Source organism: Dendrobates tinctorius, unplaced genomic scaffold (assembly GCF_039654945.1).
Source record: "Dendrobates tinctorius isolate UK_male_01 unplaced genomic scaffold, ASM3965494v1 ptg000006l, whole genome shotgun sequence".
Taxonomy (NCBI): Eukaryota; Metazoa; Chordata; class Amphibia; order Anura; family Dendrobatidae; genus Dendrobates; species Dendrobates tinctorius.
The window spans coordinates 16,857,296-16,874,622 of record NW_027361674.1 but is presented as its reverse complement, the minus strand read 5'-3'; the positions used below and the strand labels follow the sequence as shown (position 1 = coordinate 16,874,622).

The 17,327-nt window shown below is 44.3% G+C and overlaps 1 long non-coding RNA gene across 1 annotated transcript in view; it reads right to left on the bottom strand.

Annotated features, from left to right (window-relative positions):
* Positions 1-16,647, bottom strand: part of LOC141084824 (uncharacterized) — a 209,271-nt gene extending 192,624 nt beyond the window's left edge. Inside the window, exon 1 of the long non-coding RNA XR_012231132.1 lies at positions 16,508-16,647. This is a non-coding gene — a long non-coding RNA (uncharacterized lncRNA). The remainder of the gene's footprint in view (positions 1-16,507) is intronic.
* Between the last annotated feature and the right edge of the window lie 680 nt (positions 16,648-17,327).

Here is a 17,327-nt window from a genome sequence, read left to right as displayed (position 1 = left end):
GAGGTAAAGGGGTTAAGAACAGTATCACTGTGCTTGATTGGCCAGCAAACTCACCTGACCTTAACCCTATAGAGAATCTACGGGGTATTTTTGGCAGCGGATTATTCAGGATACTCCAAGCGTGTGACACTAGAGCTTCTTTATTCAGGAACAATATATGATAAGCTTAATAGATCAGGAATAAATGATTTGTGTGTCTTGTGAGGTGCCAAGGGGAGAGGTACTAGAAAACAGGTATATTTCTCCCCGCTTCATTTCATATGTCTCCCTGTACTGATGATGAAGCCAGTTTATTTCACTGTAATCCAGTCCTGGTTTCCTTAGTGATCAGCATGGAAAGGACTGGTAGTTCCCCCTCCACTTATTCAATCCAGGTTTTGGTTTCCTGGCTGGTCCAGCTGATATAATCAGGAGGAGCTGGGATCTCTCAGTCTATCTCGTCTGCTGAGCTGGGAGCTGACACAGTAAGATTACATGGACTTGTTTGCTGTTATATAGGTTTATTTTGTAGTAAGCCTGCTATTGTTAGTTAGTGGCCAGACGGCCTTAGATGTTTTACTTCACATTTGGCATGTGTAACATTGAATAACAAGTGTGCACAATAAATATGCTGTGTCCATATCCATGTGGAACTTGCTAGTCTGCTGAAGTGACTTCATAGCCACACGCTTGTGCCAAAGCAAAGATCCCAGCTGAGCTATCTATTCCCCACAAATGGTGTTTCGAATGCGGGCACTTGTGGCTGCTGGACTGTGACTGCAGAGAAAACGCTGTGTATGTCCTGGCTGAAAGCTTCTGCGCTTTTGAAGAGCCAAGAGTCCAGTAATATGGAGGAACTAGTGAAGCAGTTATTGCAAGCAAATGTGCAACAACAGCAGACTAATACTTGCTTCCAGAAGGCTCTGGAGCAGCAACACCAGATGCAGCAAGAGCAGTTGGAGGCAATAAAACAGGCCTTGGTTCGCAACCCCGAGATGAGGGAGACAGTGCACAAAGCGCTGCTAGTGCGCAGAAAGCCGTACAGAAGACTTTGCTTAAAATGACCGCAGACGATGATGTGGAAGCATACCTCACCGTGTTTGAACGTATTGCAGAACGTGAGCACTTACCACTGGACAGATGGGCTGAGGTAGTTGCTCCATTTCTAAGCGGAGATCCACAAAAGGCCTATTACGATCTGAGTGGAGCGGATGCTATGGACTATATCAAACTCAAAGGCGAAATCCTGGCAAGGCTGGGAGTAAACACGTATGTACGCGCACAGAGGGTGCATTTATGGAATTTTGTGGAGCATCAGCCAGCCCGCTCACAAATGCATGATCTCATCCATCTAGTAAAAAAATGGCTGCAAACAGAGGCTTTGACGTCCGCACAGATGGTGGAGCATGTTGTTCTAGACAAGTACCTGCAGTCCTTACCCGCTAAGATGCAGAGGTGGGTTGGACAGGGTGACCCAACTACCGCTGACCAGTTGGTGAATATGGTCGAACGCTAGAATGCTTCTGAAAGCCTACTCCAAGGGATGTTAGCACCCCACTGGCTCCCCAAGAAATCGCTGGAGAGTCCTGTGAAACATACTTCATCTTCAAAAGAAGAGAACGTCACAATGAAGGGTAGCAGACCTACAAAGGACTATGGAGGTGGTACGGGCTCACATCAAGCCAGCAGACCTCGTCTGGGATCTCAATCGAGGAGACAAGGGCCTATACAATGTTGGTGATGTCGCGGGCTTGGCCATGTAGCAGCTAACTGCCCAATGACTACAGAGCCAATGGACTGTAATGCTACGAGGCGTCTTTCGTTATATGTGCAGTCAGTCTGTGTGGCAGAGACCCTCACGGGAAATGAACAACACGTGTGCCACGTCGAGGTTGACGGTTATAGTGTGAATGCCGTCTTGGATTCCGGCAGTCAAGTAACTTTGGTACATGCCAGTTTGGTGGACTCTAGCGCCCTAACGAACTTAACCGTGGGCATTAGTTGCATCCATGGGGATACTAAGAACTACCCCACTGCCTGGGTTACTCTTGCCACGCCAGTAGGGACCAAAAGACATCAGGCGGCAGTCATAAAGTCTATGGGACACAGTGTAATCCTGGGGAGAGACTTTCCCTTATTTTGGGACTTGTGGAACTTCAAAAGTGGCATGAACCCTCTAGTTGAAGACGGTACTCCGGAGCTAGCCCCTGAACCATTGCAGCAAGACGACAGAGAACCCATCTCAGAGGAAGTACTAGAATCTGCGGACTCTCCTCTGGCTGTGTATGCAGGCGAGGCAGACCAGCTAGAGGATGTTTTAGAAATGCCTGATCTTGAGGTGGCCCGTGGTAAGTTCGGGACCGGTCAGCGCCAGGATCATACTCTAGCAAGGGCGTGGGAAAACATAAAGGTCTCCGAGGGAAGACCATTGTACCCAGGGGCTCAAAACGAGTTCCCACACGTGGTGGTGCAGCAGGATATGTTGTATCACATAGACAAGGTGCGAGGGGTGGTGGTAGAACAACTAGTGGTACCTAAGTCCTTTCGCCAGGTAGTTTTGAAGTTGGCACATAAACATCCCTTGGGAGGACACCTGGTGGTAGAAAAGACAAAACACCGTATTCTGCAACGTTTCTTTTGGCCGGGTCTAGTGGGAGACGTGACCCAGTACTGTCGGTCATGTCCTACGTGTCAATTGACCGCACCTATGTCACATTTTAGAAGCCCCTTAGTGCCCTTACCAATAATAGAGGTGCCCTTCGAGAGGATAGCAATGGATATAGTCGGTCCATTAGTTAAATCTGCCAGGGGTCATCAGTACATTTTGGTAGTATTGGATTACGCCACGCGTTATCCCGAAGCAGTGCCCTTGCAGAATGCCAATGCGAAATCAATTTCAAAAGAGCTAGTTAATATGTTTTCCCGCACCGGCATTCCGAAAGAGATACTTACGGATCAAGGGACCCCCTTTATGTCTCGTATACTTAAGGATTTATGTAAACTACTAAAAATCTCCCATTTGCGTACCTCAGTATATCACCCTCAGACTGACGGTTTGGTGGAGCGCTTTAACAAAACCTTAAAGGGAATGTTGAAAAGGGTGGTGGATAAGGACGGGAGAGATTGGGATGCCCTACTACCATACCTCCTGTTCGCTATACGTGAGGTACCCCAATCCTCCACAGGCTTTTCACCTTTTGAGTTGGTTTATGGGCGGTGTCCTAGAGGCCTGTTAGATATTGCCAAGGAGACTTGGGAACAAGAGGTGACTCATTATCGCAGTGTAATTGAACACATAACACTTATGCAGGACCGAATTGCAGCAGTTATGCCAATAGTTAAAGAGTGTTTAGAACGCGCACAACATGCCCAAAGCACGGTATACAACCGAGCGGCAAAAACACGAGTCTTTCAACCCGGAGACAGGGTGTTGGTACTGGTGCCTACCGTAGAGAATAAATTTCTTGCGAAATGGCAGGGACCATACGAAGTGCTGGAACGAACAGGTGAAGTAAATTATAAAATACACCAACCAGACAAGAGAAAGCCCGAACAAATATACCACATAAACTTGCTTAAGGCCTGGCTGGACAGGGAGAGTCTGGTGGCAGGAGCTGCCCTTGAGGATGGGCCTCGAGGGGCACCACCTTCTAAGGTGAAGGACCCCCAGGTAGCTCCGCCAGAAGTGGGTATTGCAGACACGCTATCCGAAAGCCAAAAACGAGAGACCAGGGAGTTCATACAGAGGAACGCAGATATTTTCTCAGAACTTCCTGGCCGGACGCACCTAATTAAACATGACATTGTTACTGATCCACAGGCGCGGGTACGGCTAAAACCATATCGAATTCCGGAGGCTCGGAGACAAGCCATTGCCCGGGAAGTGAAGAAGATGTTAGAGCTCGGGGTCATTGAGGAGTCCCGGAGTGATTGGGCTAGCCCTATCGTACTGGTGCCCAAACCCGATGGGACTATCCGATTTTGTAACGATTTTCGGAAAGTAAATGAATTATCGAAATTCGATGCCTACCCGATGCCAAGAGTTGATGAACTGATAGAGAGACTGGGTTCGGCCAGGTACATATCCACTATTGACTTAACAAAAGGTTATTGGCAGATTCCCCTCACGGAATCAGCCAAACAGAAAACTGCCTTTGTTACGCCCCAGGGATTATTCCAGTACCGAGATATGCCATTTGGGTTGCATGGTGCCGCAGCCACCTTCCAACGTCTAATGGATATTGTCCTAAAACCCCATGGCCAGTATGCATCCGCGTACTTGGACGACATCATTATCTTTAGCGATGACTGGGACACGCATTTGTCAAAAGTACAAGCCGTCTTAGACTCCCTAAAAACAGCTGGGTTGACTGCCAATCCCAAGAAATGTACGTTGGGATTGGAAGAGGCTCGCTATCTGGGATATAGCATAGGGAGAGGCGTCGTGAAGCCTCAAGCCAATAAAGTGGACGCTAATCAAAATTGGCCACGACCAGTAACCAAAAAACAGGTTGGAGCTTTTTTAGGGATCGTTGGTTATTATAGGCGGTTCATCAAACATTTTGTGACCATCGCAGCTCCTCTCACAGATCTTACTAAGGGGTTGAAATCTGTCACAATAAAGTGGAACGCAGAACCAGAGGAAGCCTTTCAGCGATTGAAAACAGTCCTCTGTGACCAACCAGTGTTGGTTGCACCAGACTTTAAACGTGAGTTTATTGTCCAAACGGACGCCTCTGGGGTGGGCCTCGGCACGGTTTTGTCTCAAGAAGTAAATGGCGAGGAACACCCAGTGGCCTATCTAAGCAGAAAGCTTACGAGAGCAGAAAAGAACTACAGTGTAGTTGAGCGGGAAGCCCTGGCTGTGAAATGGGCCCAGTGCACCTTGCGCTATTATTTACTAGGTCGCCAGTTTAGACTAGTGACGGACCATTCGCCCCTAACATGGATGTCCCGGGCAAAAGAAGGCAATGCGCGGGTGACACGCTGGTTCTTAGCATTACAAGGGTTTAAATTTTCCGTTGAGCACAGGGCGGGCACAGCGCACAGAAATGCAGATGCGTTGTCTAGAACGCACTGCTTGGTGACTCGTCGTGTCCGACCCCACGGGCTCGAACAGAGGAGGGGGGGGGTGTGAGGTGCCAAGGGGAGAGGTACTAGAAAACAGGTATATTTCTCCCCGTTTCATTTCATATGTCTCCCTGTACTGATGATGAAGCCAGTTTATTTCACTGTAATCCAGTCCTGGTTTCCTTAGTGATCAGCATGGAAAGGACTGGTAGTTCCCCCTCCACTTATTCAATCCAGGTTTTGGTTTCCTGACTGGTCCAGCTGATATAATCAGGAGGAGCTGGGATCTCTCAGTCTATCTCGTCTGCTGAGCTGGGAGCTGACACAGTAAGATTACATGGACTTGTTTGCTGTTATATAGGTTTATTTTGTAGTTAGCCTGCTATTGTTAGTTAGTGGCCAGACGGCCTTAGATGTTTTATTTGGCATGTGTAACATTGAATAACAAGTGTGCACAATAAATATGCCGTGTCCATATCCATGTGGAACTTGCTAGTCTGCTGAAGTGACTTCATAGCCACACGCTTGTGCCAAAGCAAAGATCCCAGCTGAGCTATCTATTCCCCACAGTCTATCTGTGCAGCATCTGCAGCGGGCTGCTTCATCTTCCATACACAGGAAAAACAGGAAATACAGTCACATGCTATCCCTGTGTGAGCCTCTGGGAGTTTTTTTTTTTTTTTACTTTACAAACAGCATACAAATCTGGCAACTAAACACTCAAACAGGAATGAAGTTGCTGCACCAAACATATTCCAACAGGTATTATCAAGAGGAAGATGAGAGACAACAGACCCAACAATGCAGATGAGCTGAAGGCTGCTATCAACTAAACACTCATAGGAATGGAGTTGTTGCACCAAACATATTCCAACACCCCCACTCAACAAGTTATTATCCTGTTAGACCCATTGCAGTTCTGAAGTCCAAAACCTTGGCTCTTGATAATGGCTTTGTCATACCATCAGCTATCATCTTGTCAGACTCGCAATAAACAAATTCGAGTACACCACATTCCACTAAGTCACGTAAGTGGTGATGTTTTACATCAATGTGCTTAGTCCTTGCATTATCTTCTCACTGATGGCAAGTTTAATGCATTCCTTGGTTGTCCTCATAGATAACTGTTGGTTGAGCTAATGGCTTGCTGAAATCTTCCAAAAGTTGTTTCAACCAAATTGCTTCTTGACTTGCATAAGTAGCTGACATATATTCTGCTTCTGTAGAAGATAATGCGACTGACTCATGTTTTCTGCTGGATCAAGAAATTGAATTTTCTCCTAACTTGAACAAGTAACCACTTGTTGATTTCTGATCACTTGATTCTCCAGCCCAATCTGCATCCACATAACCTCTGAGGGCTCATACTTACGAGGGGCGATCCAAAAGTAATGATAATCAATAATAAACACAATGAATATAGTAAAAAAAAAAAAAATTATTTTTCTACATAGTCTCCTAACAAGTCTATACATTTAGTCCATCTCTTTTCTAAACTTAGAATTCCCTTTGAAAAAAATTCTTGATCTTGACCCTCAAAAAAACTCCAACAGCGGTTATCACGTCGCTATTGTCGTCAAATTTCTTGCCCCGGAGGTGTTCCTTGAGCCGAGGAAAGAGAAAAGTCACTGGGGGCTAGATCTGGTGAATAGGGGGGGGGGGTGTTCCACCAGTTCAAAGCCCGCTTCTTCAGCTTCTTAAATGGTAGCCATGGCAACTGCAGCTTTGTGAGCCGGTGCGTTATCTTGGTGAAACAGCACTCCAGCCCACAGTTTGCCGCGCCTTTTCTCCTTGATAGCCTCCCGCAATCTTCTTATTTGTTCTGCGTAGTAGGAGCCCGTAATAGTGGCTCCCTTCTCCAAGTAGTCCACCAAAATAATTCCTTCAGTGTCCCAAAAAACGGACGCCATAACCTTCCCTGCTGAGCTTGACACTTTGAATTTCTTCGGCGTCGGTTCGTCGGCTCGTTTCCATGTCATCGATTATTGTTTAGTTTCGGGATCAAAGTGGTGGATCCAGGTCTCATCCATGGTCAAAAAACGTGACAAAAAATTCTCCTTGTCTGCTTGGAACTTTTAGAGATTTGCTGTTGAAATGTCAACTCGTTTCTTCTTTTGCTCGTCGGTTAACATTTTTTGGCACCCAACGGGCGGAGACCTTTCTCATATGCAATTCTTTTGCAAGGATTCTTTGAATACTGCCATATGAGATCCCTGTGACCTCAGCTACATGCCTGATAGTCACTCTTCGATCTGCCAACACAACTTCAACTTTTTTCACGTTTTCTTCATTGAGGGACGTGGATGGGCGTCCTTCGTGATGTTCATCTTCCGTCGATGTTCTTCCCAGCTTAAATTCCTTGGCCCAGTGTGCAACTGTGGAATATGGAGGAGAAGAGTCCCCCAATGTTTCCACCAAGTCTGTGTATGTCTTTGGTAGATATTTTTTTTCAAGCAGAGGTATTTGATGACAGATCTGAGCTAATTTTTTCCCATTTTGATGTTCACTCCTTGGCAGGTGATATTCAAATGAATGTAGCTCCCGGGAATTATGGCCTATTTAAGTGATTTTTTTTCCTGGACTAGTGAGTACCTGAGAGAAGAAAACATTTTATTTTAATTTCTGTGTGCAATAGAAATAACCGATCATCATTACTTTTGGATCGCCCCTCGTACTTGCGAGAGACTCTCACGATTCTCGTGCGAGTCTCTCGCATGAACACCCGGCACTGCCACCGGCACTCGGATCAGAGTGTGTGGCTGCATAGAAATACATGTAGCCGCACGCTCCGGTACCAATGCCGGTGGCAGTGCCGGGTGTTCATGCGAGAGACTCGCACGAGAATCGTGAGAGTCATTCGCAAGTGAGTATGAGCCCTGAGAGTGAGATCCCCTGATACAGATATCTTAAGATTTAGCCTTTTACTTTCTTTAAGATATTGACTAATTCTCTTTATTGCATTCCAGTCTCTTTGGTGTGGCTTGCTTACGCGTTGGCAGAGAATTCCAACTGTGGCTGTGATATCGGGACGAGTTGTGGTTGCTACGTACAGAAGCACCCCGACTGCTTGTCTGTAACTCTCATTGCTGGGTAGCAGATCTTCTTCTCCTTCCAACTTTAAGTACAACGGATCCATTGGTGTTGACGCACCTTTGGCTTCTGGCATTCCAAACTGGTTTAGTATTGCGGACATTTTTGAACTTTGGTTGAGACGAAAACTCCCATCTTCCGCTCTCTGAATTTGGATTCCCAAATAATATGTCACATTTACAACGTCCTTAGTCTCAAAGTGCTGGTTGAGAATTTCAACTAGCTTGGCAGTTTCTCTTTTATCTTGATGAGACATGATTACATTGTCTACATATAGGAGAACATACATCCACTCCTTTGTTACATTTTTCGTATACAAACATGGATCAGCTTGAGATCTTTCAAATCCTTCATCCATCAAAACTTTAATTTTCAAGGTCCAAGCTCTTATCGACTGCTTAAGTCCATAGAGAGATTTTTGCATTTTACAAACAAGGTGCTCTTCATCCTTTTTAATATAACCCTTGGGTTGGCTCATGTACAACTCTTTTTCAATGTCACCATGTAGGAAGGCTGTTTTGAAGTCAAAATGTCTCACTGTCATCTGTTGAAGTGCAGCTACGGATATTAAAGTTCTGAATGTATTTTGCTTCGCAACTGGAGAAAATGTACCATCATAATCTTCACCATACTTTTGCAAGTACCCTTTTGCGACCAATCTTGCCTTAAACCAGTGAACTTTACCTTCTGAGTCATATTTGTTTTTGAAGACCCACTTACATCCAATAGCTCTTTTTTCCTTGTGGTAGCTCAGTAAGCTCTTATATCTGGAGTTGGTGAAGGGAATCCATCTCTTCATTAGCAGCATTTATCCACTTCTGCTTCTCGTGGACAGGCAGTTTTTGCATCTTTTGCCATGACTGTGGCTCTGGTTCAGGAAGTGTTTTGACCATATAAGAAAGGCATCTAGCTGGGATACCTTTTGTTTGGCCTTTCTGATCTCCTGACTGGAGGTTGACTTGGTTCTTCTGTGCCTTCCTTGGTGGCTTCAGTGCTTATCCTCACTTCAGTGTTTTCCTTTTCACCATCTGGGTTTGGCGATTGAGATTCTTGTTCTTGCTTCTTAGGTTGAATAACTGGTGTAACTTCATGGAATTGAGCGATACAGAGTTTTCATCAATCACTACATCTTTGCTGATTGTTACTGTATTGGTCTCTGGGTGCAGGATTCTGTATCCCTTTTGAGTTTCACTATAGCCCACCAGGACTCCTTGCTTTGCATGTGATTCCTACTTGGATCGTTTTTCTTTGTGAAAATACATAAACGTTTTGCTTCCAAATATCCTGAAGTGCTTCAGGTTAGGCTTCTCCCAATTCCATAGCTCATATGGACTTTTATTTGTGGTTTTACCTGGCACTCTGTTTTGAAGATAGCAAGCTGTCATGATGGCTTCTCCCCAATACATTGTGGGTAGACTCACATCAAACAACATACTTCTTCCACTTTCACAGAGAGTACGGTTCTCTCTCTCTGCAATGCCATTTTGTTCTGAGTTGCATGAAATGGTAGTATGGAACACGATTCCATCCTTTTTCAAAACGGCTTGCACCTTACCACTTGTATATTCGGTTCCACTATCTGCACACAGGACTTTTGACATTCTTGTGGAGCGCCCGCCAGGGCAGTGGTACGGTATCGAGCCGCTTCTTAAAGGGGAAGTGTCACAGCGGCAGTGACCCAAGTGTTTGTGACGCCACCTGTGGTGTCTGATCAGAGATGACCAGCGCTGCAGTGCAGAAACTCTGGGACTGATTGTGGGATGCAGCAAAGTTGGAATAGCTCTCCACAGGCAGAGCTTTAGTCCCTGGGTATATGAAAGATGTAGAAGGTGATGGTGATGTAGTATTTAGCAAGAGATGTAGCAGAGTTGGATAGGTGACACAAGAATGATCAGAGGACACAAAAGAGTGAAGTTTCCTTTACCTTTTACTGAGCTGTGTAGGTACAGTCCAGGGCTCAGCTGACAGATGGTTCTGGAGTTGGTCAGCCTGAAAGCAATTTGGGAATCTCCTTATGCAGGTGGGTTGTGAGGTCTCCTCTCTAGCGCTATTCTCTGAGGTGCTTGCTGCGGTGAACTCTATTCAAGTTCCTCTCTATGTCTGCTACGTAGGTAGAACGCCACTCGCATGACAGGCAGCTATAGCCTATTTCAGGGATTGCTCCTCTATGGCATCTCCGGCTCACACGTGCTCCTATGTAATCGAGTCTCAGTTGGGGGACAGAGGATCTGGGGCCTTCTGTCCTCCAGATTATGCTGTGGGAACTTTAGTACTCACACAGCCTCGGACTCCGGGGTCCGGTCTCTGGCACTTAAGCCTGGGGATAAGCTCTGCAATGGCTCCAGTCCCCAGCTTCGCTCTGCATGTCCTCTCTTCACCCTGCTCAGGCTCTAACTACTAACTAACTTCCTGCTTCTGACCAGAGAGCAGCTCCCCAGAAGTCGGGTTTAGAGCTCCCTCTTCTGGCCTGGAGCAGGAATTGTTTTGTATGCTGGAACTACCTGATAAGGGATTCCTTCCTTGCTTCCAGGCATGACATCACTCCCCCCTGGAGGGAGGCAAGGCCACTGTGGCAACTGAACTCCTGGGGTGCCACATTTCCAAATTTGATAAACACTACAGCAAGATATTCTTCAAGTTTCTGGGTAACTTTATCCTTACTGTGAAGCAGGTAGGCAACTGTATATCTGGAGTAGTCATCAATAAATGTGAGAAAATATCTCTTCTTGCTAGGAGTTTGAGCACTTATTGGACCGCATACTTCTGTATGTATCAGATCCAGTGGCTGTGCAGATCTAGTGGTGCTTATTTTAGGAAAGGATTTTCTGGGCATTTTCGCTTTAAGACAGCTAGGGCACATAATTATTGGACTACACTGGTTGATTTCAGTACCATTTGCAAGTTGAGCTAGCTTCCTTACTGCTTCTGCGTTTCTGTGCCCAAGACGTCTGTGCTATACATGGATACAGTTCTTATGTAGATCTTGTCTAGCACTATACACTCTTTCTTTGCATTTTAGCTGATAAAATTCATCTTGGATTTTTTCTTCTGCAAGAGTGTGACCGTTCTTTGAGATGATGCAGCTGTTATCTCTAAAAGAACTACATTCCCCTTTTTGCGTGAGCTTCTTTACTGACAGAAGATTGCTTTCAAGGCTGGGAACATATAGAGCATCCTCTATTGGGATCTTTCTGCTTTGTGCTGAGGAAACGATAGTGGAGCTAGACGTTTCCTACGCCTTCTGAAGTCATATAGTGACCATTAGCTAAGATGACCTATCCTGACTTGCTTTCATTAAGGTCAGTGAAGAAATCCTTGTTATTTGTCATATGGGTGCTTGCACCAGAATCTATACACCATATATGCTTTGCAGATGGGCCTGTACTGGCATTAACTGCAGCTTCAACCCATGCAGAATCTTCCTTTGCAACTGTTTTAACCCTGTGATGACTGTTCTGCTTTTTAAGCGGATTCATTCTTGCTTTCCAAATTCTGCAGTCTGCTTTAAGGTGGCCAGGCTTTTAACAGACAAAACATTCATGACTTTCTCTTAGATTACTCTTATATTTAGGGAACTCCTGTGTCTTTAATGCTGTTTCTGCCCTGGATTGATTACTGCTGCTTACATGCTGCGTTCTTCTCTTGAATTTATTCACAAGTTTGACTTTAACATCCTTTAGTATCAGCTCATCATCTGGCCATGCATCTAGTGCAGTCACGAGTGTGTCATAACTCTCTGGAAGACCACTTAATAGAAGTGCAGCAACATGAAAATCTTTAATTTCTTCTCCAATACCCCTGAGACGCTCCACAATCTCTAGGGTGTTTCTTATATAGTCCTGCATATTCTGTCCATCACTTTGCTTAGACTGATACAGCTTTCTCATGAGATAAAGCTTATTGCTGAGATTTGATCTTTCATGCACTTTCTGTTACTCGTCCCACATCGCCTTTGCAGTTGCACACTTGCATATATGCACAATCTGATTATCATCTACAGTCAGGTCCATATATATTTGGACAGAGACAACATTTTTCTAATTTTGGTTCTAGACATTACCACAATGAATTTTAAACAAAACAATTCAGATGCAGTTGAAGTTCAGTCAATTGTCCAATTACTTTTGGTCCCTTTAAAAACAGGGTGGCACATGTTAAGGAGCTGAAACTCCTAAACCCTTCATCCAATTTTAATGTGGATACCATCAAATGAAAGCTGAAAGTCTGAACTTCAACTGCATCTGAATTGTTTTGTTTAAAATTCATTGTGGTAATGTCTACAACCAAAATTAGAAAAATGTTGTCTCTGTCCAAATATATATGGACCTAACTGTATACTGAGGGAGATCGTGCTTTGTGCTTTTTGATCGTTCTATAGCCAGTCATCTGGTAATGGATGAGGCACTTGTTCCTGAAGCTTAATAGATCAGGAATAAATCATTTGTGTGTCTCTATCTGTGCAGAATCTGCAGCAGGCTGCTTCATCTTCCATACACAGACACAGGAAAAACAGGAAATATAGTCACATACTATCCCTGTGTGAGCCTCTGGGAGTTTTTTTTATTTTTTTTTTTTTACTTTTTAAACAGCATACAAATCTAGCATCTAAACACTCATAAACAGGAATGCACCAAACATATTCCAACAGGTATTATCAAGAGGAAGATGAGAACATCGTCATTGTCTGCAGACACTACATCGTCTGGTGCAGACGAGGTTTCAGGAACTGGAGCATCCAGAGACAACTCCTCTGCGAGGGGCAGCTCTCCAAGCTGGGGACCGTGTGTTGGTCCAAGATAAATGTCTTCGATACAAGCTGGAATACCGGTGGGAGAAAACTCCATATCAGGTGAAGCAAAGAATCAACTCCGAAGGGCCCGTCTATGAAATCCAACCTGAAGAGGAAGAAAACTCTTCCACATGAATAGTTCACCGGAATATGCTATGACCCGGTTTATCAAGAGATCCTGACTAAATAAAAGAGGTGGAAAGTGTTCCTGAGATACCCTCTCCAGTCGTTGCTGATTGTGAAGAAGAGGAAGGTCCTGAACAGCCGCCTGTAGAATCAAGAGAGGGGCAGGTGCCTGAAGTTCCTGAAGTGGCTATTCCTTTGGATACGGGCGCATCCCTGCCCTCACCTGTACAACCTGACTTGACTACCCAACTTGACTTGGCTACTCCTTCTGACTTATGGCGCTCTGAGTGGGCAACAGCTGGGGTACCCCCTAACAGATACAATGAAGATCAATTTATTTGGCAACAAATTGATCAAGGAATAGGAGAATGTCAACGTGTATTACATGAGCTCTCACCTGTGGAATGGCGAGCAAAAGGTGAGGGGAGTATAAGAAGATGAACGGATCGGGGAACCTCTGCTGCGCCGGTCCCGGAACTGTTGGGGCTGTCATCATTGTTGTCCAGGGGAAAGCTTTCCTACCCAGACCAACCTTTGCACTTGACAGCAGGAGGCGTGACTGAGATAAAAGGGCCTGTGCGCAGGGAAGAAGGAGGGAGAGACTTGGAGGGAAGACAGTGCGTAGAGCAGGGGAAGTTTGGTGCTCTGTCCTCTGAGCACCATTACAGCGCAGGCCCGTGCTATAGATCCCCTGTATCCAGGTACAGTGATTGTGGACACAGATTTGCCGTGAGCCCGTTGGCTCCCACGACCGAAAGTGCCAAGCGTTCCGGACCAGTTGTTATTGCGCATGAGCCCCCTAAGACAGACCGGGTGACTCATCCTGAACTGTGCCCTTTTTCACCCATTGAGCTCTGGCTCACCCAGTGTTGCTCTGGCAGTGTTACAGACTGTGCTGTACTACGCATGACAAACTTAGAGCCTAGTACTCTGCACAAGTTAACAAGGACTCATCGCCGGGAGCCGGACCCTCCACTTCTCCAGGACGACACCGGAATCATCACGCGCCAGTTGCGTAGGCGCCACCGTTGAAACCTAAGACTCTGCAGTCAGGAAGCCGTCGGACTGAAAAGTTAACTCTTTCATGAACAGTTGCTTTACCTATTACAATTGTTACTTCTCCCCGTACCCATACTGTGCTAATATCATTTGCCACATCCCTGCTAAACTCAATACCTCCCTGCGTGGAGTATTCCCGTTAATAAATCTTGCTCTGCCTCCTGTCCGCCACTGCATTCCACGTACCTGCTCACACTGGCACCAGGAGCGGGCGGTCAGGTGACAGCAAATATGCGTTTTGCATACTTCTGGCAACATTCCATCTAGGCGTATCTGACCTCTCTTAATTCACTTGTTTTGAGCCAGGCCGCACACATCTAGTTGGCAGCTGACCACATGTATGCAAATCTCATGCTTCTGGTTACGCGCCCGCCAGCTTCCAGTGGCGGCATTGGAGAATCCAGACACCACATACACTGTGCTCTGTGGGGATTCATAACTCTACCATAACATAAAGACACTGTACACTTGAACCCCAAGACTAGACAACCCCTTTAATGCTGTATGTTTTGTTCAGTAAAACATGATGGTTTGGGTGTTTTTTTGAAAGATATATTTCTTCTTGAATTAAACCTAAATGTATGTCCATTTCACAGCCATTTTTGTATTGCTCAGATATATCTAAAATAAAAATGAAAGCATGTTTGCAAAGAATTTATATCATTATTTCCTACTGTTTTGGTACCATGGAGATGTATCGGTATGCATAGGAGCTAACCAACAAATAACATTATATTACTATGCTATTATTTTTTTCCTTAAATCTAGTGTTTAATATATTTGATTTATTTCGTAGCAGAATATTTTCAAGAAGTTCCAAATTTTATTCAGCTTGGAAAACAGCGGTGAGTGCAAGTTTTTTTTTTATTACTCATGTGGATTTTGAAATTATAATATTTTTTAATTGCATTAACCATATAAAATATTATCAGTCCTCTTACCACCTATGTCTGTTAGTCAGGAGCATGAGAAAAATATTCAACTGCTTTTTAGCAGTCACAAAAAATAATATTCATACCAGTTTTTCTTTGGTTATCACTCATAAGGTTTGATCACACCTTGTGTTTTTGCCATGGAAAAAAAACAGCGCTTTACAGTGTCAGCAAAGTGAATGAAGTGAACATGTCTAAAATCTCATGAACATGCTGCTTGTTTTTTCTTGCAGATCTGAATCTTCAAAGCGTTTTTTTTTTTCAATGCCAATACTTTCTGCATTAATGCAGCATAAAAAAAAACACAACTAAAAATGAATCAAACACGTGCACATTTTATGCAGCGCTTTTCCTACCAACCCTCTCATTTGTGCAGCAGAAAAATCTGCTGCAAATACTAAGGCTACGTAAATTTTGGTCCTGCGGATTTTTCTGCACGGATTTGGAAACATCCGCAGGTAAATTCTCAGGTCAAAAGACCTGCAGTTTCACACCTCTACAATGGTACTGTACAACGCACCTAAATCTGCTGCAGACCCGCAGCTGCAGAAACACAGCGGATCCGCAGCAGAATCCGCACCGTGTGCACATATTGTTTGTAACTATTTTTTGCTACTTAAAGCCACACTCACCATAATCTGTAGATTAGGTCGGATTGTTCAACCATTGGGAACAATAGTTTAGTAGCATTTAAAAAAAAAATACTATTTCCAATTAAAATCACATTGGTATCCATTATATTCTTTATGCAGCAGAGAAGTCTCTCACCTCAATACCCAGCACTCCCGCCGGCATTCGGGACCGGGGTGTGCGGCTGCATGTCTTTCTATGCAGCTGAGCGCTCCGGTCTGAACCGCCGGTGGCAGCGCCGTGTGTGACCCCGGCCTAACTGCTATTAACAGCTAGGAATCAAAGTTTTCCAAAATAAGTGAATTGCTTTATCTGCCACATTTTCCACTGCATGCGTGATTGGTGGTAAATGATGGTGGCTCTCACGCATCCTGTATAATTATGGCAGCACAGACAATTGACCAATATGCTATGTATGTATACTAGTGCTTTTGAAGAGGGGGTAAGGAACATTTCCACAATTACTACTAAAGATATTCTGTAACTTATGAGTCATAATGCTTGGGTATAAGAACTGTTCTACAACATAAAACATATGGTTCTTGTTTCAGTAGTCAGTAGACAGTCTGCAATACTTATGAGAAAATGTTTGGATTTTTGAGCAAAGTGCTTGCTTCTGTTGAGTTTAAGTATTTGGCAAAAGTTCAATTAATATCATTCACATCAGCTATAACAATTACAATTCATTTAGCTAAAGATGAACAGACCAGATGTATGTATAATATCTGCATGTATATGTACAGTGTATATATATTTATATATACATATATATAGTGTGCACACTTAGCTGCTTCCTCAGGTAGACACAGGAACCGTTCTGGTAGAGAATCACCTGCTGATTTATTGGGGATGACATAAACCTTGGCAGGGTTCAACAAACTAAACAAAGCCTTGCTGGCATAATGGTAAAACAGAGTCCATAAGAGTCCATTCCCTGCATGGTTCACCTGCAGTAATCCCACACAGTCCTTTAGCTCCTCCTGGAGCTATGTGGGAGTTCCTGCTCTGCCAATACACAACACACACTGACTGGCATGGCCAGATATTTAACCCCTTAACGACCGGGGGTATTTTTGGTTTTGCATTTTCATTTTTTGCTCCCCTTCTTCCCAGAGCCATAACTTTTTTATTTTTTGGTTAAAATGGCCATGTGAGGGCTTGCTTTTTGTGGGACAAGTCTTTACTTTTGAAGGACACCATTGGTTTTATCTTGTCGTGTAACAGAAAACGGGAAAAAAATTCCAAGTGCGGTGAAATTGCAAAAAAAAGTGCAATTCCACACTTGTTTTTTGTTTGGCTTTTTTTACTAAGTTCACTAATTGCTAAAACTGACCTGCCATTATGATTCTCCAGGTCATTACGAGTTCATAGACACCAAACATGTCTAGATTCTTTTTTATCTAAGTGGTCAAAAAAATTCCAAAATTTGTAAAAAAAAAAAAAAAGTTGCCATTTTCCGAGCCCCGTAGCGTCTCCATTTTTCAGGATCTGGAGCTGGGTGAGGGCTTATTTTTTTGGGTGCCAATTTGATGTTTTTATTGATACCATTTTGGTGCAGATGCGTTCTTTGGATCGCCCGTTATTGCATCTTATTGCAATGTTCCAGCGACCAAAAAAACGTAATTCTGGGGGTTTGATTTTTTTATCGCTAC